The sequence below is a fragment of the Podarcis cretensis genome, assembly GCF_951804945.1.
Source record: "Podarcis cretensis genome assembly, chromosome: 2".
In the NCBI taxonomy this organism is placed as follows: domain Eukaryota; kingdom Metazoa; phylum Chordata; class Lepidosauria; order Squamata; family Lacertidae; genus Podarcis; species Podarcis cretensis.
Genome location: NC_137171.1, coordinates 125,279,389 through 125,302,987, shown reverse-complemented (window position 1 = coordinate 125,302,987; position 23,599 = coordinate 125,279,389). Strand labels below are relative to the sequence as shown.

The window sequence follows — 23,599 nt, the reverse complement described above, 5'->3', positions numbered from 1 at the left end:
CAGAACAGGACAGACAGAAGAAAAACAGAAAAATCAAAACACACAAAACAATTAAACCAATATAACTTCAAAGTCATCATTTCATATCCTTCTTTCTTTTGACTTCCCCATACCTCCCCCTCCCTGCATCCTTGTTTAATGATTCTTTAGCAACCCTTGAGTCAATTGTCTTAATTCCCTTTCATAAAGTTTCCTTTAGTTTTTTAGTTACTGCTGCAGTTCTTTACCTCTTACCCCCTGACATCTTAACATTCCTCAATTTTGCAATAGTTTTTGAGATATATTTTAAATTTCTTCCAGTCCTCTTCCACTGTCTCCTTCCCCTGGTCGCGGATTCTGCCCGTCATTTCAGCCAGTCCCATAAAGTCCATCACCTTTGTTTGCCATTCTTCCAGAGTAGGTAGTTCTTGCATCTTCCAATACTTTGCCAGTAGTATTCTTGCTGCTGTAGTGGCATACATAAAGAAAATCCTATCCTTCTTTAACACCAATTGGCCAACCATACCCAAGAGAAAAGCCTCTGGTTTCTTAGGAAAAGTCCACCTAAGGACCTTCTTAATTTCATTATAGATCATTTCCCAGAAAGCTTTAACCTTTGGGCAGGTCCACCAAAGGTGGTAAAAAGTGCCTTCAGTCTCATTGCATTTCCAACACTTATTGTTAGGCAGGTGATAAATTTTTGCAAGCTTGACTGGGGTCATGTACCACCGATAAATCATTTTCATAATATTTTCTTTTAAAGCATTACATGCAGCACCCCGCCATTTTGTTCCTGCCCCCACCCAGGAGACTCCTGGAAGAATCTGCCCTGGAGTCCGAGTTGCCCCCGGAGGTCGAGGCCAGCCTGGTCTTCCAGGCCCTGGGTCTGGAGACCCCCACCCTTAAAATAAAAACCAGGCCCTTTGCAAAGCCCAGCCTGCCCCCTTCCCATCCCTGCTTCTCATTCACCTTGAAGCACCTCTAAATTCAGCCTCACTGTGATATACCCATTTCACAGGCGCCACAACTGAGGCTAGGAAACTGCACCCATTTCACTGTGAGGCTGATGCGGCATTTCCCAACCTGGGCATGCGTTAATTATAATGCCCACACACCGACACCCACACACCCTTGATTTTTCTCCTTTCCAGCACTCCTGCGTTAAGAAGTAAAACGAAATTAAATGATTCTCTGGATCTTCAGTGTCAGCAAACACTCCTTCCCTGATCTCTGTTTTTAAACTACCAGTGTCAGAATTGCTTTCTTTGGAGGTTTTCCAAACGGAGGCTGGAAGGCCAAATGTCAGGGATTCTTTATTGCAGGGGGTGGGACTAGATGTCCGTTGGGGTCCAACCTCACAGTTGTTTACTATTATTATTAGTTTCTTTTTAAAATATCAGTGTTGAACAACACTAAACCACAACAACACACTACAGTGGTACCTCAGGTTAAGTACTTAATTCGTTCTGGAGGTCCATTCTTAACGCCATCACCCCAGTATGACTCCCCTTTATCACACACACAGCCCAACAAGACAATGACAAAAACCCACCTACAGCATACAAATCAATATGGCTAACCTGATCCAAAACACCCACTCACACACGAAAACAAAGACCACCACAAATGAACAACCACACCCTAGGCCAACCCCAACCTCCCTCACCACCAAAGGAACACAAGTGAACAGCAATGAACCTGCACAAGCAACGCTGACACCAAAACCTACATATAGTAAGTAAAACAGAAACATTGCCACCCAACCCCTCCACCCATCTTCCCCCCTTCCTCTTTTCCCCTTTTCTTCCTAATGTTTCAACAAATGAAACTGACGGGGGGGGGGGATATGAGAGACATTGCATATACTTTTGTAAATCAAGAAAATCTTTAATAAAAATACATTATAAAACAAAATTCTCTGGTTGACCTCTGTTATTTTCTCCTACCAAAAGAGAACCTACAAAAGGACTCTATGGGCTCTTAGATACCCCATACGGAAAAAGGAGCAGTTTTTTTCTTATAACATTGGCCCAACAGAGGAGGCCTCTCCATTGGGACATGCCAGACCAGTGGCCTTGGGGGATGTGCCAGGTTCTGCGCCAGGACAGGCGAAGAGGGCGAGGAGGGCAAGGCCCTCTCTGTCTCTGAGGCCAAAGGAGAATAACAATAATAAGGGCTTTTATCCCCTCCAAAGTGGAGGGTTCCCTCAGGGGAGTTTGACCTCCGGACCTTTGTCCCCCCAAGAGCCAGCACTAGGAGAAGGGCTTCACCTGCAGGCCCAGGCGAAAGGGGGGCTGTTCCCTAGACAAGACTGGAGACTCCCCTGCTTGGCCCCTCGGGGTCCCAGGAGCCCTTTCTGGATGGCCCTTGCTTGCCACCCGAACAGGCTAAGACATCTGTTCCTCCTTCTCAGGTGGTAGTTCAACAGACGACGCTCCCCCTCTGGATCCCTGTGGGTCTCATGGGGCCACTGGAGCCCAGTGGGGGGACTCTGGGGAACTGCCTGAACTGGGGTCCTCCCAGTCCGGCTCAGAAGAGGAAGCCATTGCGGAGAAGAACCGAACTTGGCTGTTCTGTGCTGAGTGTCTGAAAAGGCTTCCTGGAAACTGCCATGGCCAGAGGAAGAGACAGGGCCCCCACCCTGAATCCCCTGCAGGGCCATTGGGAGCAACCAAAGCCATGGCTCAGCCTGCCTCAGTTTCCTTCCCCAAAGCCTTGGAGGAACCTTGGGGTGCGGAATGAGGAACCCCAAATGGAACTTAGGCTCCTGGCAAATGGGGAAAGGAACATGATATGGCACTTTCCAGATGAGCCGAGGAATCGCCTTCAAGGTCCAGGGATTGATCTGCCCTGGCTTCCTCCTCGGAGGTCCCTTTAGAAGGAGAAGGGGGTCCCGGTCTCCCTTTGAGGGCGATGCTTTTGCCTTTCAGGCTCCAGCCTCCTTCTTTATGGTGGGATCACATGCAGACATTTCCAGGTTTACTAAGGATCCCTTGAAAAAGATGGGCTCTGCTTCGGCATGTTGTGCCCTCCCCCCGCCCCAACCATCTGTAAACTGAATTGTAAACACTAAGAAAAAATGTATTGCTGATTCATTTTCTGAATGTTTTAAATTGTTTCTACCAATAATTATATTCAATCTCATTATAAATTACTTTCAATTAAAAAAAAAAAAAACCGTCATGTAGAAGTTCAAAAAGAGGTTCACAGACTGGAGATTATCCACACAGAAACCCAAAAGAAAAGGAGGAAGTCTCCAGGTGGAAAGATATCTGTTCAAAAGTTTGACTTTTTCCACATAGCTTTTGATGTATTCCTTAAAGATTGTTGTTGTTGTTGTTTAGTCGTTTAGTCGTGTCCAACTCTTCGTGACCCCATGGACCAGAGAACGCCAGGCCCTCCTGTCCTCCACTGCCCCCCGCAGCTTGGTCAGACTCATGCTGGTAACCTCGAAAACACTATCCAACCATCTCGTCCTCTGTCGCCCCCTTCTCCTTGTGCCCTCCATCTTTCCCAACATCTGGGTCTTCTCCAGGGAGTTTTCTCTTCTCATGAGGTGGCCAAAGTACTGGAGCCTCAGCTTCACAATCTGTCCTTCCAGTGAGCACTCAGGGCTGATTTCCTTCAGAATGGAGAGGTTTGATCTTCTTGCAGTCCATGGGACTCTCAAGAGTCTCCTCCAGCACCATAATTCAAAAGCATCAATTCTTCGGCGATCAGCCTTCTTTATGGTCCAGCTCTCACTTCCATACATCACTACTGGGAAAACCATAGCTTTAACTATACGGACCTTTGTTGGCAAGGTGATGTCTCTACTTCTCAAGATGCTGTCTAGGCCTGTCATTGCCCTTCTCCCAAGAAGCAGGCGTCTTTTAATTTCGTGGCTGCTGTCACCATCTGCAGTGATCATGGAGCCCAAGAAAGTAAAATCTCTCACTGCCTCCATTTCTTCCCCTTCTATTTGCCAGGAGGTGATGGGACCAGTGGCCATGATCTTCGTTTTTTTGATGTTGAGCTTCAGACCATATTTTGCACTCTCCTCTTTCACCCTCAATAAAAGGTTCTTTAATTCCTCCTCACTTTCTGCCATCAAGGTTGTGTCATCTGCATATCTGAGGTTGTTGATATTTCTTCCGGCAATCTTAATTCCGGCTAGGGATTCATCCAGCCCAGCCTTTCGCATGATGAATTCTGCATATAAGTTAAATAAGCAGGGAGACAAAATGCAGCCTTGTCGTACTCCTTTCCCAATTTTGAACCAGTCAGTTGTTCCATATCCAGTTCTAACTGTAGCTTCTTGTCCCACATAGAGATTTCTCAGGAGACAGATGAGGTGATCAGGCACTCCCATTTCTTTAAGAACTTGCCATAGTTTGCCATGGTCGACACAGTCAAAGGCTTTTGCATAGTCAATGAAGCAGAAGTAAATGTCTTTCTGGAACTCTCTAGCTTTCTCCATAATCCAGCGCATGTTTGCAATTTGGTCTCTGGTTCCTCTGCCTCTTCTAAATCCAGCTTGCACTTCTGGGAGTTCTCGGTCCACATACTGCTTGAGCCTTCCTTGTAGAATTTTAAGCATAACCTTGCTAGCGTGAGAAATTAGTGCAATTGTGCGATAGTTGGAGCATTCTTTGGCACTGCCCTTCTTTGGGATTGGGATGTAGACTGATCTTCTCCAATCTTCTGGCCACTGCTGAGTTTTCCAAACTTGCTGGCATATTGAGTGTAGCACCTTAACAGCATCATCTTTTAAAATTTTAAATAGTTCAGCTGGAATACCATCACTTCCACTGGCCTTGTTATTTGCAGTGCTTTCTAAGGCCCCTTTGACTTCACTCTCCAGGATGTCTGGCTCAAGGTCAGCAACCACACTACCTGGGGTATATGAGACATCCGTTTCTTTCTGGTATAATTCCTCTGTGTATTCTTGCCACCTCTTCTTGATGTCTTCTGCTTCTGTTAGGTCCTTTCCACTTTTGTCCTTTATTATGGAAATCTTTGTACGAAATGTTCCTTTCATATCTCCAATTTTCTTGAACAGATCTCTGGTTCTTCCCGTTCTATTGCTTTCCTCTATTTCTTTGCATTGCTTGTTTAAGAAGGTCTTCTTGTCTCTCCTTGCTATTCTTTGGAAATCTGCATTCAATTTCCTGTATGTTTCACGATCTCCCTTGCATTTTGCTTGCCTTCTCTCCCCCGCTATTTGTAAGGCCTCATTGGACAGCCACTTTGCTTTCTTGCATTTCCTTTTCATTGGGATGGTTTTCGTTGCTGCCTCCTGTATAATGTTACGAGCCTCCATCCACCTCTTCTTCATGTCTTCTGCTTCTGTTAGGTCCTTACCACTTTTGTCTTTTATTATGGTAATCTTTGTACGAAATGTTCCTTTCATATCTCCAGTTTTCTTGAACAGACCTCTGGTTTTTCCCATTCTATTGTTTTCCTCTATTTCTTTGCATTGCTCGTTTAAGAGTTGCTGCCTCCTGTATAATGTTACGAGCCTCCATCCATTGTTCTTCAGGCACTGTGTCCACCAAATCTAAATCCTTAAACCTGTTCCTCACTTCCACTGTGTATTCATAAGGGATTTGACTTAGATTGTAACTTACCGGCCCAGTGGTTTTTCCTACTTTCTTCAGTTTAAGCTTGAATTTTGCTATAAGAAGCTGATGATCTGAGCCACAGTCAGCTCCAGGTCTTGTTTTTGCTGACTGTATAGAGCTTCTCCATCTTTGGCTGCAGAGAATATAATCAATCTGATTTCGATGCTGCCCATCTGGTGATGTCCATGTGTAGAGTCGTCTCTTGTGTTGTTGGAAAAGCGTGTTTGTGATGACCAGCTTGTTCTCTTGACAGAACTCTATTAGCCTTTGCCCTGCTTCGTTTTGATCTCCAAGGCCAAACTTGCCAGTTGTTCCTTTTATCTCTTGACTCCCTACTTTAGCATTCCAATCCCCTATAACGAGAAGAACATCCTTCTTTGGTGTCACTTCTATAAGGTGTTGTAAGTCTTCATAGAATTGGTCAATTTCAGTTTCTTCAGCACCAGTAGTTGGTGCATAAACTTGGATTACTGTGATGTTAAAAGGTCTGCCTTGGATTCGTATCGAGATCATTCTATCATTTTTGAGATTGCATCCCAGTACAGCTTTTGCCACTCTTTTGTTGACTATGAGGGCCACTCCATTTCTTTTACGGGTTTCTTGCCCACAGTAGTAGATATGATGGTCATCCGAACTGAATTCACCCATTCCGGTCCATTTTAGTTCACTGATGCCCAGGATGTCAATATTTATTCTTGCCATCTCATTTTTGACCACCTCCAACTTACCCATGTTCATGGTTCTTACATTCCAGGTTCCTATGCAATATTTTTCTTTACAGCATTGGACTTTCCTTTCGCTTCCAGGCATATCCGCAACTGAGCGTCCTTTCGGCTTTGGCCCAGCCGCTTCATCAGCTCTGGATCTACTTGTACTTGCCCTCCGCTCTTCCCCAGTAGCATGTTGGACGCCTTCCGACCTGAGGGGCTCATCTTCCAGCGTCATAACTTTTATATGCCTGTTGTCTTTGTCCATGGAGTTTTCTTGGCAGGGATACTGGAGTGGCTTGCCGGTTCCTCCTCCAGGTGCATCACGTTTGGTCAAAACTCTCCACTATGACCTGTTCATCTTGGGTGCCCTGCTCGGCATAGTTCATAGCTTCTCTGAGTTCTTCAAGCCCCTTCGCCACGCAAGGCAGTGATCCATGAAGGCGTCCTTAAAGATAGCCCACTCCTTATTCACTTTTTCTTTTTTTCTGCAATAAGTTTTTATTGATATTGCTCGTATATACATATAAACATAAACAAAATCCATTACATAGCTTGCACATATTATATCCACTCCACAGATCATAAGTATAATATACAGTTGTTTTAGGCTCTGCCAAGCCTTGAACTTCCCTCCACTCCTTTGGTAAGTATCAGATAAATTTTATGGTCACGTATTATATCTCTTTTACATAGTAATCCCTTACTTTAGAGTTATTTCAACCCCGCCAGTGTCGTCTGAAATTTAGTTCCAATAGTGTCTACAAATATGGGCAAGGCACAGAGACAGGTAGTTACTAAGGATGGTAGACTACCAAAAACTTTATTTGATATGACTGACAATATGGATTTAGTTGACATCTGGAGAACGAAAAACCCCTTGGAAGAGAGGGACCTCTCTTCTCTGAGGCCAAAATGACATGGACAATAATTGACCAAATTTGGGTAACTAGAGGGCTGGTTCCGAAGACTAGAAAGGTGGAAATTTGCCCTAAAACTTGCTCCGACCACAATGCTGTGAAGATGGAAATGAAACTAACACCAATTGGCTCCTTCAGATGGAGGATGAATGACACTTTGTTTAGGAATGAAGAAGTGACTAAGAAGGCCCAAAAAACTTTGAGAGACTATTTCGAGATAAATATGAACACCACTGTTGAAAAAAGAGTAATTTGGGACGCAAGCAAAGCGGTTATGAGAGGATTTCTGAACAGAATGCGATTAAGAAGAGAGTTCAAAATGAGAAAAAAGACAAGATTTTGGATAAAATAAAGGAAGGAGAGAAGAAACTGAGTGAAACCAAAGTCGCAGGAGATTCTGAAAGAGATAAAGTTAAATCAGGTACAATATATGAAAATGATGAACCAGGAAATAGAATGGAAAATTAAACAGATGAGACAAAAGACATTTGAATCAGCAAATAAATGCGGAAACTGCTGGCTTGGCAGATGAAAAAAAGACAAAAACTCAATACCATTACAAACTTGAAAGTGGAAGGAAAAAATATACAGAATCCAGTGGAGATCAGAAAGTGCTTCCAGAGGTACTTTAAACAATTATATACACAGGAGACGCAGAAAGAAATGGACATTGATCGATTTTTTAAAACAAATGGATTACAAAAAATCTCTCAAGAAAATAAGCTAATGTTGAATTACAAAATAATGGAGCAGGAGGTAGAAGGGGCCATCCAGAACATGCAACTAGGCAAATCTCCAGGACCGGAGGGTCTGACCTCAAGTTATTATAGATCTTTGAAAGAATGGTTAATACTGTTGAATGGTTTCTTTAAATGTAAAGGTTCATCATTGTTCCACCTGATGTGTATGTTTTTAAGGGGCCAGAGCAAGGGCCAGAGCAAGATAACGAGACCCAGCTTTACAGCTGTGAAACATAGCAGGTGCTGCTGAGTTGTATTTGATTAAGGTGTGTCAGCATTTGGGTGTAGTATATAAGGAGCAGCACCTAGCTCTCCCATTACCCTGGGGGATGGGTTGGTGGTTGGGTCATGTTTGTTTGTTAATGTATTTAGTGTAAAAGGAGCTTTTGTTTTTGTAACTAAAACCTTGTTTAAGTTACTTTTGAGTCCCTTTTTTTAAATGCATGGTCTCCCCAGCAAGCTCTCTGCAGCGCTACCATACTGCAAATAGCCAACATCTTTGGTTATGGGCCCAGCTGCTGAGTGGATGACTGCATATTTTTGGACTCTGAGAAAGGTTTGAAAACTCCTCCTGTTGGTGTAGTTCTGTGGGTCTGGAAGAGTTCCAGAATGGTTGACCGGGTTCCTGAAGCTGAGAAGGCTCTGGTCTTCCCACAGCTAACAGATGAGAACTATAGTTTATGGTCTTTTCGGGTGGAGGCGCTTTTGACCTCTAGAGAAGTATGGACCTATGTAACTGATGACCCTCCTGACCCTGTAACTAATGCATGGTCAAAAGGAGATACGAAAGCCAGGGTGATAATTAATTTGGCAGTCAGCGACCAGCAAGTAGTCTATATAAGGAATAAGAAAACTGCCAAAGAAATGTGGGACAGTCTTGCAGCAGTGCATATTAGAAAAGAGTCGGTGTCTGCATTGACGTTTTTCAAGCAGCTGTACCAGACGAAGTTGCAGCCTGGTGGTGATTTGGCAGCACACTTGAGATGTCTGGAGGCAATACGCGGCGAATTAATTCGAAGGGACATGGACATACCTGATATTCAGTATGTTTTTATCATCCTTTGTTCCCTTAATGAGGACTTTGATGGTATAGCTAGCCCGATATCTGCCGTTCCACCAGCACAATTAACTGTGGAAGGGGTAACGGCAAGATTAATGGGCAAGTTGGATAGAAGGGAGGCTTGTGCCATAAGCACTCCTATTTCCAGAAGTAATGAGGAACGCCATATGCAAACTTGTGGTGATACAACTGCATTTAAAGCTGCCAAGCGTTGTTGGTTCTGCAATAAGCAAGGACATTTTGCAAAGGACTGCAGATCCAAAAGAAAGCAAAGCACTCCAAAGTCTGTTTCTGTTCGTAAGTCACGGTTGTCATCTCAGCAGCCAACATCGCACCGTAAATACAGAAACGAGCCCCAAGCTTTTCATGCTCGGACTATAGATCGTAAAAGATTTAAAGGTGACAAGTGGAATTCTTTTATTGTGGACTCAGGAGCATCTCAGCACGTTTGCAATGATCGAAGCTTGTTTCTTTCTTTCGAAGAGGAAATTGGTAATGTACATTTAGTCAATTCACAAGTCTTGCAGTCGCTTGGCAGGGGTACTGTTAAACTTGACTCTTTAAACATTACAATAGCGAACTGCATTTACTGCCCGTCAGTGGACAATTTGTTGTCAGTAAGGTGTTTTGCTCATCAAGGCATAACTGTGTGTTTCTTAAAGTCAATGTGTGAGTTTTTCGATGGGAACAAACGTCTATTGTATGCCCGGGAATCTGATGGTTTATATAGACTGTATTTTTGCACCTACTCCCAATCGCCTATAAATTGCAGAGCAGTACAGTCAAGCCAGGGGTTGAGGAATGTAAGGCCACATTCCGGGTGTGTCCATGAGGCGCACAGAATTCTAGGACACCTGAATTTTGCTGATATAATTAAGACAAAGAATATTGTTAATGGCCTCAACTTAAAACCATGTAAATTCTTTATGCAATGTCTATCCTGTTGCAAGAATAAGATTAAGGTTGCACGCAAGGGTAGGTGCTCAGATAGGAAAGTAACTGAGCCATTTGAACGTGTACATTGTGATTTAGTTGGGCCACTCCCACCATCATTAGGAGGTTCTAAGTACTGGCTTACCCTGACAGACCAGTATAGTAGATATTGTTGGACTTATGCAATAGCTGAAAAGTCGCAAGCATTTGAGAAGTACAAAGCTTTTTGCAACTGGGTAAAAACGCACTTTAACAAACCAATTAAGAACCTGTTTTCTGACTGGGGTGGAGAATTTGTTTCTGAGGTTTTTGAGAATTTCCTGGAAGCGCAGGGGACTATTCATGAGTTATCTTGCCCCCGAAGTCCTTGGCAAAATGGGCTTATTGAATTTGTGCAGCGTGACCTGCAGGCAGGGGTTAAAACTTATCTGCATGATGCTAATCTGCCCAAATACTTTTGGGCTGAAGCGCTCAATGCCTTTTGTTATGTTAGAAATCGCAGTTATCATTCTGGTTTAGATGTCACCCCCTATGAGAAGTTGTTTAAAAAATGCCCTAATCTGAAATACCTATGCATTTGGGGTTCAGATGTAATTATGCATTATCCCACTAAGCAGAAATTGGGTGAGCGTAGTGTTCAGGGAAAATTAATGGGCTACCAGCAGGGGGCGTACAGAATTTACATACCAGCAACTGGCAAATTTCATATTACCAGAAGCATGATACAAACTGTAAATTGGAATGGAGTTGCTGTTTTCCAAGATACTGATGGTATAGATAATACTGAGGAAGAAGAGGAAGAAGCAGCAGAAGCAGCCGATGGTGCTTCTGAATTAATGGAAAAAGACAAAAAGCCTGTTGAATCTGATTTGTTTGATTTAAAGTCACAGGCACCCGAGGGGAGGGTAGATTCTTTTGAGTTTTCTGACCGTGAGCTTAGCCTACAGGCATCTCTTCAGCCTGACAATGATGATTTACAACCTGAAACTAGTAGTTCACTTAGTCCCATTAAGTCTGAGGAGTCTGACTCTCCTTCCGGACTGAGACGTTCAGATAGAAAGAGGCACAACGTTTTGCAGATGAACATTTTAATACTGTGTATGCCAATAAGGCGGTTTTTGAGCCAAAAAGCTACAATGATGTTCAGAATTTAGCTAAGCACCAAGCTGCAAATTGGTATAAAGCTATGAACTCTGAGATAGCTTCTTTAAAAGAGCATAACACTTGGTCTCTTGTACCACAAACCCCAGATATGAGACTTATTGATTCAAAATGGGTTTATAGAGTTAAAATGAATGACAAAAATGAAATTGTAAGGTACAAAGCAAGAGTAGTTGCTAGGGGTTTTCAACAAATTCCAGGCGAAGATTATGATTTGTGTTATTCACCAAGCGTAAAATATGAAACAGTTAAGCTTTGTTAAAAGATGCATCACAACGAGGACATTCTGTTTATCACCTAGATATAAAAACTAATTGCAGTTCTTATAAATCGGCAAACAAATATGCAGTTTTTATATCTTCCATTTGAGTGGAAGTCCCAGACACAAACCATTATTTGTCTCTCCACAACAGAGAGTGAATTATGTGCATGCGTTCAGGCCACTCATGATGTAGAATGGTATCTGCAAGTATTCGCAGACCTACAGATGCAAGTAACACTACCAGTAAAAGTTTACCTTGATTCCCAGAGTGGACTCGCTATCCTGTGTTCAGAGACCAATACGCAGCCCACTAGAGTCTTAAGGTTACGTTTACAGTTTGTAAAGAAACTAATGGCTGACGAAATGATTGTATTTGAATATGTTCCAGGTGACAATCAAATTGCGGACATTTTTACTAAAGCACTTCCAAAGGTTACACATGAAAGACATGTACAAAGTATGCTTTATGTTTTTGTTCCACAATGATGATCCGCAGGGGAAATGTTGAATGGTTTCTTTAAATGTAAAGGTTCATCATTGTTCCACCCGATGTGTATGTCTTTAAGGGGCCAGAGCAAGGGCCAGAGCAAGATAACGAGACCCAGCTTTACAGCTGTGAAACATAGCAGGTGCTGCTGAGTTGTATTTGATTTAGGTGCGTCAGCATTTGGGTGTAGTATATAAGGAGCAGCACCTAGCTCTCCCATTACCCTGGGGGATGGGTTGGTGGTTGGGTCATGTTTGTTTATGTATTTAGTGTAAAAGGAGCTTTTGTTTTTGTAATTAAAACCTTGTTTAAGTTACTTTTGAGTCCCTTTTTTTAAATGCATGGTTTCCCCAGCAAGCTCTCTGCAGCGCTACCATACTGCAAATAGCCAACAAATACAACCTTTAAAGGAAGTCTGTAATGAAATATTGGAAGGGAAAAAGGCACCAGAGTCGTGGAAGGAAGCTTATATTACACTTATACCGAAAACAGAGTCTGAGAAGACACAGCTTATGAACTACCGCCCCATGTTGTTTAGTCATTTAGTCGTGTCCGACTCTTCGTGACCCCATGGACCAGAGAATGCCAGGCACTCCTGTCTTCCACTGCCTCCCGCAGTTTGGTCAAACTCATGCTGGTAACCTCGAAAACACTATATCTTTGCTTAATGTGGATTATAAAATTTTTGCAGATATTTTGGCTAAAAGACTAAAAAAGGTACTAGTAGAAGAAATTCATAAAGATCAAGCGGGCTTTCTCCCGGGTAGACTTGTCTGACAATACGAGGAACATAATTAACATTTTAGAAAAATTACAAGTGACTATTAATACCAAAGCACTTTTGATATTTGTGGACGCGGAGAAAGCCTTTGACAATATCTCTTGGAGTTTCATGAAGAAGAATTTACAGGGAATGGGGGTTGGTCAAGGTTTTGGGAACGGTATAGGTGCAATTTATTCAGAACAAAAGGCTAAATTAATTGTGAATAATGTAGTGACGGAAGAATGTAAGATAAAGGAACACGACAAGGTTGCCCAATCTCTCCATTGCTTTTTATATCGGTCCTGGAGGTACTCTTAAACATGATTAGAAGGGACCAAGTGGTTAAAGGTATACAAGTCGGAGCTAAACAGTACAAACTGAAAGCATTTGCTGACGATCTGGTATTGACATTACAGGAGCCAGAATCTAGTACTAAAAGAGTACTGGAACTGATCCAAGAATTTAGACAAGTAGCGGGATTTAAGTTGAATAAGATGAAAACTAAGGTTCTAGAGAAAAATCTAACAGTGACTGAGAGAGAGAGGCTTCAGAAGGAGACAGGATTAACACTGGTTAAGAAAGTGAAATACCTAGGGGTTAATATGACTGCTAAGAATGTGAATCTATTTAAGGATAATTATGAAAAATGTTGGATGGAAGTGAAAAAGGATTTAGAAATATGATCAAACCTGAAGCTATCATTGCTAGGCCGAATTGCTGTGATAAAAATGAATGTATTGCCAAGGATGCTGTTTTTGTTTCAAACATTGCAAATTTTGGATAAAATGGAGTGTTTCAAGAAGTGGCAGAGAGATATTTCTAGATTTGTCTGGCAGGGCAAGAAGCCTCAAATAAAATTTAAGATATTAACTGATGCCAAAGAAAGAGGTGGATTTGCCCTGCCAGACTTAAAACTTTATTATGAATCAGCCGCTTTTTGCTGGCTGAGAGAATGGCTGCTTCTTGAAAACACTGACGTGCTGGATTTAGAAGGTTTTAACAATGTATTTAGGTGGCATGCATATTTGTGGTATGACAAGGCCAAAGCACATAAAGCGTTTAAAAACCATATTGTCAGAAAAGCACTGTTCAATATTTGGATATGATATAAGGACTTGCTTGAAAATAAAACCCCAGGGTGGTTGTCACCAATGGAAGCGAAGGCTCAGAAAAAGCTCAATATGGAGGCCGAATGGCCGAAATATTGGGAAATTTTGGAACAAGAGGGAGACAGATTAAAACTGCAGAGTTTTTAAAAATTAAAAAATAGAGTGCGAGATTGGCTTCATTATTACCAGATAATGGAGGCATATAATTTGGACAAAAAAAAATGGCTTCCAGGTGGAAAAATCAAAATTGGAAACAGAGCTGCTAGATCCTAAAACTAAGAACTTGTCAAGAATGTATAACTTGCTGTTGAAATGGAATACTCAGGATGAAACGGTGAAATCTGCTATGATTAAATGGGCACCAGATGTTGGACATAATATTATGATGGCTGACTGGGAACAGTTATGGACCACAGGTATGAAGTTCACGGCATGCAATGCCTTAAGAGAGAATATAATGAAAATGATCTACAGGTGGTACATGACACCAGTCAAACTTGCAAAAATTTATCATTTGCCCGATAATAAATGTTGGAAATGTAAAGAGACTGAAGGTACATTTTTTCACCTTTGGTGGACATGCCCAAGGATTAAGACTTTCTGGGAGATGATCTATAATGAAATGAAAAAGGTATTTAAATATACCTTTCTGAAGAAACCAGAGGCCTTTCTCCTGGGCATGGTCGGCCAATTGGTGCCAAAGAAGGATAGAATTTTCTTTATGTATGCTACAACAGCAGCAACAATACTTACTGCAAAGTACTGGAAGACACAAGATCTACCCACCCGGGAAGAATGGCAGATGAAGGTGATGGAGTATATGGAATTAGCGGAAATGACTGCCAGAATCCGAGACCAGGGAGAAGAGTCAGTGGAGGAAGATTGGAAGAAATTTAAAGATTATTTACAGAAACATTGTAAAATTAATGAATGTTAGAAGGGTGTTGGAATGAAGCTATGTGGTTTTAGCAGAAATGTTATAAAGGTTTAGGAAAAAACAGACTGTTAATTGGTGAAAGGAGGGAAAGTAAAGTTACATTATATTAAGATAAATTACAGGACAAAAATTGGAAAAGATGGAAAGGATTTGCTGAAATAGTTAACCGAACTAGAGTACAAAAAAGGGAGGTGTGAGGAGGTCAAGGAAACAAGCAAATGAAAGATAAGTTATGGGAAGACTCGCTGTGGTTTTTTTTTTAATGGATTTTATTTTTCTGTTTTCTTTCTTTTTCTTTTTTTTTCTTTTTTCATTATTGTGATGTGTTGTTTTGTTTTTGCTTAGTATGGTGTTTTTACTTTTCCCTTTTGTAACTTTTAAAACTTTAATAAATATTATTTAAAAAAATGAAATTTAGTTCCAATATACATCTAATATTTATTCCAATTATCATGAAATTTCTGTTCGTCTTGGTCCCTTAATCTTCCTGTTATTCTAGCGAGCTCGGCATAATTTAACACTTTAACCTGCCAATCACTTATATTTTGTATAACCTCCGTTTTCCAATTTTGTGCTAACATGATTCTTGCGGCTGTTGTGGCATATAGGAATAATGTCTTATCTTCTTTTTTAATTTCTTTACCCATCATTCCTAGTAGAAAAGCTTCGGGCTTTTTGGGAAAAGTGTATTTAAGAATTTTTTTAAGTTCGTTATAGATCGATTCCCAAAAGCCTTTCACTTTGCTACATGACCACCACATGTGGTAAAAGTCACCATCTGCTTCTCCACATTTCCAGCATCTTTTGTTCTTCAACCTATAAATCTTAGCCAGTTTCACTGGCGTGTGGTACCACCTATAAATCATTTTCCACAGGTTTTCCCTTAATGCCATACACGCCGTGAACTTCATATTGGTAGTCCATAATTCCAGCCACCTCTCAAAGTCAATGTTATAACCAATGTCTATCGCCCATTTAGTCATGACCTCCTTCACCTCCTCGTCTTTTGTGTACCACTCCAGTAAAATATCATATATCCTAGACAATATCTTATTCTTACCTTCTATAACTTCCACATTGAATTTAGATTTTTTGTCTTCAAATCCTAATTTCTTTTTATCTTCTTTTAACAGCTCATTTACCTGGTGGTATTGCAGCCACCCTGTAAATGGGCTTTCTATCTCTTCGTACGGTCTGAGTTTAATGCCTTGATCAGTTTTCCGCGTAAGTTCTTCATAGGTGGCATTCTTCCCTTCTATATTGGCTCTTTGCCACTCTTAACACTGCTTTAAACCTTTAAGTACAGGAATGGTTTGAAATAAGAATAACATTCTCGGCAGGACATTCATTTTGAAAACCGCTATCCTCCCCAGAAAGGATAATCTCATTCTCTCCCAGATTTCTAAATCTTTCTTAATATTCTTCCAGGTGACCTCATAGTTATCCTTATGTAAGTTAATATTTTTAGCTGTAATCCACACTCCAAGGTACTTCACCTTCTTTGCTGTCATAATTCCCGTCTTTTGTTCTAAATCTGCAGTATCTTCTTTAGTTAAATTTTTAGTCAGCATTTTGGTCTTATTTTTGTTAACCTTAAGGCCTGACACAGCACCGAACTCTTCGAATTTTTGTAAAGCTTCTTTCACACTGTGCTTTGGATCTTGTAATGTTAGTACAATATCATCCGCAAAGGCTTTGATTTTGTGTTCCTTAGTCCCTACCTTAACTCCTTTAACCTCTGCTGTTTCCCTCAGCCTCTTAGTAAGTACTTCCAATACTGTTATAAATAATAAAGGAGACAAGGGGCAACCTCGTCTAGTCCCTTTGGATATATCAAAAAATTATGTTGTAGTGTTGTTTATTACAAGTTTTGCTTTTTGCTCATGGTAGATAGCTTCCATACCTTTTCTAAATCTTTCTCCCATTCCCATCATTTTCAAATTTTCTATCAGAAAACGCCAAGAGACATTGTCAAATGCCTTTTCGGCATCAATAAATATCAAAGCCGCCTGTTTATCTATTCTAGTTTCCAGATATTCAATGATATCTATCACATTTTTTACATTGTCCTTCAATTGTCTCCCTGGTAGGAAGCCCGTTTGGTCTTTGTGAATTCTGCTGTTTAATACTTTTTTAAATCTTTCTGCCATTACATCCGCAAACAATTTTTAGTCGTTATTTAATAACGAAATCGGCCTATAGTTCTTCACCTCTAAGGCGTCCACATCTTTTTTAGGTATTAATGTGATATAGGCTTCCTTCCAGGTATTCGGAATCCTTCCTCCTTTTAGAATGTTATTCATAACTTCACATAGAGTTGGACATAGTTGGTCGCTTAATGTTTTATAATATTTGGCCAGTAAGCCATCCGGCCCCAGCGCTTTTCCAATTTTCATCTTTTTTTATTGCCTTCCTTATCTCATCTTCTGTAATCATCTGATTTAATAACTCTTTTTCTTCAGTTGCAATCTGTTGTAAATGATGTTCTTCCAAATAGCGTTCTATTTCATAGTCTGTTTCCTTTTCTCTTTTATAGAAATCCTTATAGTACTTCTGAAATATCCTTTTTATTTCTTTTGGCTCTTCCACTATCCTTTCTCCATCCCTTATTTTACAGATCATATTTTTTTTCCTTTCTCTTAATTGCCACGCCAAGTATTTCCCTATTTTATTAGCTGATTCAAAACTCTTTTGTTTCATCATTTTAATTTTCCACTCAATTTCCTGATTTACTATCATAGACAATTGGGCTTGTAGTATCTTTATATTTTGTTCTATTGTCTCCTCACCTGGTTTAATAGTTAATTGTCTTTCATTCTCCATAAGCTGTATTAGGATCTCCTCTTTCTTTTTCTCTTTTTCTTTTCTTAAGTGGCTGTTTTTCTGGATTAGGAAGCCCCTCATAACGGCTTTTCCTGCATCCCAAACCGTTTCTATGGCTGTCCCTTTGTTTAAATTCCACTTGAAATACTCTTCGATTGTTTCTTTTGCCTTGCTTACTATCTTTTGATCATTAAATAGATATTCATTCATTCTCCATCTAAATTCTCTAACATCTTTACCTTTTATCTCTATAAATACTGGACTATGATCAGACATAGTTTGTGGGAGAATTTCAGATTTAGTTAAACTCTGTGTCAGTTCCTTCGAGATCCAGATATTATCTATTCTCCCCCAACACTGGTTTGGGTTTGAGAAAAAGGTATACTGTTTTATAGTAGGATTTTTAAATCTCCAGGCATCAATTAATCCCAAATTATCGACCAGATCAAAAAAAGCTTGAGGTAACTTGCCTTCCTTTATCTCTTGCTTTTTTGTTGATCTATCCAAATTTGGTGACACAACTCCATTAAAATCGCCCATCAGTATCATTTTTTGATCCATCCACTCTAATAACTGATTACCTAATTCGGAGAAGCCGATTTTTTGTCATTAGGTGCGTATATTCTGAGGACAATTATTTTTATTCCTTGGAACATAATCTGTACTACTATTGCTCTCCCTTGTTCATCTTTATACAATAATTTTGGATCGAGTTTTTCCTTTATGTATAGTACCACTCCTCTTTTCTTAACCTTATCTGATGCCACAAAATCCAACCCTAATCTCTTATTATTCAGAATTCTCTTGTGTTTTCTTGTTACGTGAGTCTCTTGTAAGCAGATTAGGTCAAGATTCTTTTTTAGTAATATATGAGCAATCTGGTTCCTTTTGTTTTTATTGTTAAGCCCATTCACGTTCCAAGACAGTGTTTTTAAAGCCATCGATTATATACAATTAGTAAATTATCAAGTCTAAGTTAGAACTACTGTTCTTTGTCATTTGTCTCTTCCTCTTCCCTCTCTTCTCCTAAATTTGTCTCCCTCTCTCCCTCTCCACTCCCCCCACCTCCGCCCCCCCCCAGCCACTCCCCTACCTCCTCCCACCCCACCATCTTTCCAAGTTCCTTCTCGTATCTTCTTGCAAATTTTTCAAGTTCTGATAGCCCACTCCTTATTCACTTTTTCAACATGCTGTAAATATTTTCCCAGAACCCCACTATCTCTTTGCACTTCCACCCCATGTGTAGAAAGGTTCCTGCCCCGTTGTTGTATCTCCAACAAACATCACTACAGTTTTTATACATTTTTGCCAGTCTAACCAGGGTCAGGTTCCATCTGTATTGCATTTTCATTCTTAAATTGTAGCATACCATAAATTTAATATCCCTGTCTCACAACAGTTGGCTCATCATATTTTCCCCTAAATCCTGGGCCTACTTTACCATTGCTGTCTTCATTTGCTCCTCCTTTACCTCCCATTCTAGGAGCAAATCATATAGTTTGGAAATATGTTTACTTTTAGACTGGAGTAAGTACTCATCCAATCTTGAAATTTCTTTCTCAAATACTTTTGCTTTCTCTTTTGTCATCTCTGATTAATTTGAAAGAACTGCAGCCAATTGTTCAAATATTTCTTATATCCTTTCAATTTATTATTTTCCTTTTCCAGTAATCCTTATATGTTGCCCAGTTGTTATTCATATTCTTTCTCTTTACAATCATGATTTCTAAGGTGAGGTCCACCAAGGTGTTTTGGGTTCTAGAATCCCTTTATATTTCATCCATATTTTATACAATGATTTCCTTATAAAACCCATGTGGACTCTCTCCTTTCCATCTATTAGGTATGCATGCCATCCAAATTGAGTTCCTACTTCCTCCAGATCTAACACATCAGTGTCCTTTAATCCACTCCCTTAACTAGGTCAGACCTGCTGCAGCATAATTCCAGGTCAGGTAGGTCAAATCTGCCTCTCTTTCTCTGATCAATAAATAATTTATAGAATAGAATCATAGAGTTGGAAGAGACCACAAGGGCCATCGAGTCCAACCCCCTGCCAAGCAGGAAGCACCATCAGAGCACTCCTGACATATGGTTGTCAAGCCTCTGCTTAAAGACCTCCAAAGAAGGAGACTCCACCACACTCCTAGGCAGCAAATTCCACTCTCGAACAGCTCTTACTGTCAGGAAGTTCTTCCTAATGTTTAGGTGGAATCTTCTTTCTTGTAGTTTGGATCCATTGCTCCGTGTCCGCTTCTCTGGAGCAGCAGAAAACAACCTTTCTCCCTCCTCTATGTGACATCCTTTTATATATTTGAACATGGCTATCATATCACCCCTTAACCTCCTCTTCTCCAGGCTAAACATGCCCAGCTCCCTTAGCCGTTCCTCATAAGGCATCGTTTCCAGGCCTTTGACCATTTTGGTTGCCCTCCTCTGGACACGTTCCAGTTTGTCAGTGTCCTTCTTGAACTGTGGTGCCCAGAACTGGACACAGTACTCCAGGTGAGGTCTGACCAGAGCAGAATACAGTGGCACTATTACTTCCCTTGATCTAGATGCTATACTCCTATGGATGCAGCCCAGAATTGCATTGGCTTTTTTAGCTGCTGCGGCACACTGTTGGCTCATGTCAAGTTTGTGGTCAACCAAGACTCCTAGATCCTTTTCACATGTACTGCTCTCAAGCCAGGTGTCTCCCATCTTGTATTTGTGCCTCTCATTTTTTTTGCCCAAGTGCAATACTTTACATTTCTCCCTGTTTTATTTTATTTATTTATTTATCTCCCAATATTTTATTGTAGGTGTTTTTTGGATGGAATGGCAAATTGCACATAATTCCTATTCACCAATCAAAGGATCGCAGCAATCTTTTTTTTTTTTTTACTTCAATTTTTTATTGGTTTTCACAAAATTATAAACAAACACAAAACAAAGAAACATAAATCTTAACCGTATTAAAAATTACACTTATTAACAATGTTAAGTGATTTCCTCACTTCCCCTTGGCTGAATTTCAACGCATATCCTTTTAAGGGTTTTCCAAATCACAGTTCTTATAAAGTTTAACTTGAACATTAACATCATTAGATCATTCCATTTTGAAATTACACCTATTAATTCATCACTTAACTTACGGTATATTAAATCCTAAGTCGATTAAGTATCTGCAAGCTGTTTCCAATTCATCTAACTTGACATATTTAACTAAATAATCATTAAATTTAGACCATTCTTCCTGATATGCCTCCTCCTTCTGGTCGCGGACTCTTCCGGTTAGGTTGGCTAGCTCCGAAAAATAATAATAATAATAATAATAATAATTTATTATTTATACCCCGCCCATCTGGCTGAGTTTCCCCAGCCACTCTGGGCGGCTCCCAATCAGTGTTAAAAACAATACAGCATTACATATTAAAAACTTCCCTGAACAGGGCTGCCTTAAGATGTCTTCTGAATGTCAGGTAATTCTTTATCTCTTTGACATCTGATGGGAGGGCGTTCCACAGGTCGGGCGCCACTACTGAGAAGGCCCTCTGCCTGGTTCCCTGTAGCCTCACTTCTCGCAATGAGGGAACCGCCAGAAGGCCCTCGGCGCTGGATCTCAGTGTCCAGGCTGAACGATGGGGGTGGAGATGCTCCTTCAGGTATACAGGACCGAGGCCGTTTAGGGCTTTAAAGGTCAGCACCAACACTTTGAATCGTGCTCGGAAACGTACTGGGAGCCAGTGCAGATCTCTCACAACCGGTGTTATGTGGTCCCGGCGGCCACTCCCAGTCACCAGTCACCAGTCTAGCTGCCGCATTCTGGATTAATTGCAGTTTCCGGGTCACCTTCAAAGGTAGCCCCACGTAGAGCGCGTTGCAGTAGTCCAAGCGGGAGATAACCAGAGCATGCACCACTCTGGCGAGACAGTCCGCGGGCAGGTAGGGTCTTAGCCTGCGTACCAGGTGGAGCTGGTAGACAGCTGCCCTGGACACAGAATTAACCTGCGCCTCCATGGACAGCTGTGAGTCCAAAATGACTCCCAGGCTGCGCACCTGGTCCTTCAGGGGCACAGTTACCCCATTCAGGACCAGGGAATCCTCCACACCTGCCCGCCTCCTGTCCCCCAAAAACAGTACTTCTGTCTTGTCAGGATTCAACCTCAATCTGTTAGCCGCCATCCAACCTCCAACCGCCTCCAGGCACTCACACAGGACCTTCACCGCCTTCACTGGTTCTGATTTAAAGGAGAGGTAGAGCTGGGTGTCATCTGCATACTGATGAACACCCAGTCCAAACCCCCTGATGATCTCTCCCAGCGGCTTCATATAGATGTTAAAAAGCATGGGGGAGAGGACGGAACCCTGAGGTACCCCACAAGTGAGGGCCCAAGGGTCTGAACACTCATCCCCCACCACCACTTTCTGAACACGGCCCAGGAGGAAGGAGCGGAACCACTGTATAACAGTGCCCCCAGCTCCCAGCCCCTCTAGACGGTCCAGAAGGATGTTATGGTCGATGGTGTCAAAGGCCGCTGAGAGATCCAGCAGAACTAGGAAACAGCTCTCACCTTTGTCCCTAGCCCGCCGGAGATCATCAACCAGCGCGACCAAGGCAGTTTCAGTCCCATGGTGAGGCCTGAATCCCGATTGGAAGGGATCCAAATGGTCCGTTTCCTCCAGGCGTGCTTGGAGTTGTTCAGCAACCACCCGCTCAATCACCTTGCCCAAGAATGGAAGATTTGAGACTGGGCGATAGTTGGCCAAATTGGCCGGGTCTAAAGATGTTTTTTTAAGAAGCGGTTTAATGACCGCCTCTTTCAGCGGGTCTGGGAAGGCTCCCTCACAGAGGGAAGCATTCACCACCCCGCAAAGCCCATCGCCCAGCCCTTCCCGGCTCGCTTTTATCAGCCAGGATGGGCAAGGATCCAGAAGACAGGTGGTCGGTTTCACTCGTCCAAGCAGCCTGTCCACATCCTCGGAGGTAACAGATTGGAATTGATCCCATATAACAGGACCAGACAGAACTCTAGCACTCTCCCGCCCCGGCCCTGCTCCCACGGTGGAGTCTACTTCCTTCTGAATCTGAGCGATTTTATCTGCAAAAAACTTTGCAAAAGCATTGCAGGAGATCTTGGGGTCCCTACCAGGCCCCGGTGGTACAGGTGGTTCCGATAAACTGCGAACCACCTGAAAAAGTCTCCTGCTGCTGTTTTCTGCAGATGCAATGGAGGCGGCGAAGAAGGCCCTCTTCGCCGTCGCCATTGCCACTTGGTAGGCTCGATGTTGAGCTCTAACCCGTGTCCGGTCTGATTCAGAATGAGTTTTCCGCCACCGGCGCTCTAGCCGTCTCAACGATTGTTTCATCACCCTCAGCTCCGGGGGGAACCACGGGGCTGTCTGGGCTCCATGCAATCGGAGAGGGCGCTTCGGAGCCAGACAGTCAATAGCCCTGGTTAACTCCGCATTCCAGCGTGCCACCAGGGAATCAGCTGAAAGGCCATCAACTTGGGATAAAGCATCCCCTACCACTCTCTGGAAGCCAATTGGATCCATTAAGTGGCGAGGGCGGACCATCCGAATCGGTCCCACCTCCCTGCGGAGGGGAAGGGTTGCGGAGAAGTCCAGTTGCACCAGGAAGTGATCTGACCATGGCACTTCTTTTGTTTCGCTTTTAGTTAATGTCAGATCACCAACATCCGTAGAGGTAAACACCAAGTCTAAGGCATGTCCGTGGCTATGAGTTGGGCCAGACTTATTCAGGGACAGCCCCATGGAGGCCATGCTTTCCACGAAGTCCCGAGCTGCCCCTTGTAAGGTCGTGTCGGCATGGATGTTAAAATCCCCCAGGACAACCAAGCTAGGTGTCTCCAGGAGCATATCCGCCACGACCTGAAGCAGCTCGGGCAGGGAATCCTTGGTGCAGTGGAGAGGTCGGTACACCAGTAGGAATCCTGTACTGCCCCTATTGCCCAACTTCCAGAACATGCACTCAGAAAACTGGGTCTTCCCAATAGGACGCCTGGTGCAGACTAATGACTTCCTAAAAATCACTGCAACCCCCCCTCCCTGCCCACATGACCTGGGTTGCTGTGCGTAAGAGAAACCTGGTGGGCAGGCAGCGGCAAGG

General features: G+C 42.2%; 1 protein-coding gene across 2 annotated transcripts in view; it reads left to right on the top strand.

Annotated features, from left to right (window-relative positions):
- Positions 1-23,599, top strand: part of LOC307208661 (uncharacterized protein) — a gene marked incomplete at its 3' end in the record, with an annotated part of 170,424 nt that overhangs the window by 115,985 nt on the left and 30,840 nt on the right. The gene's annotated exons all lie outside the window — the stretch shown is intronic.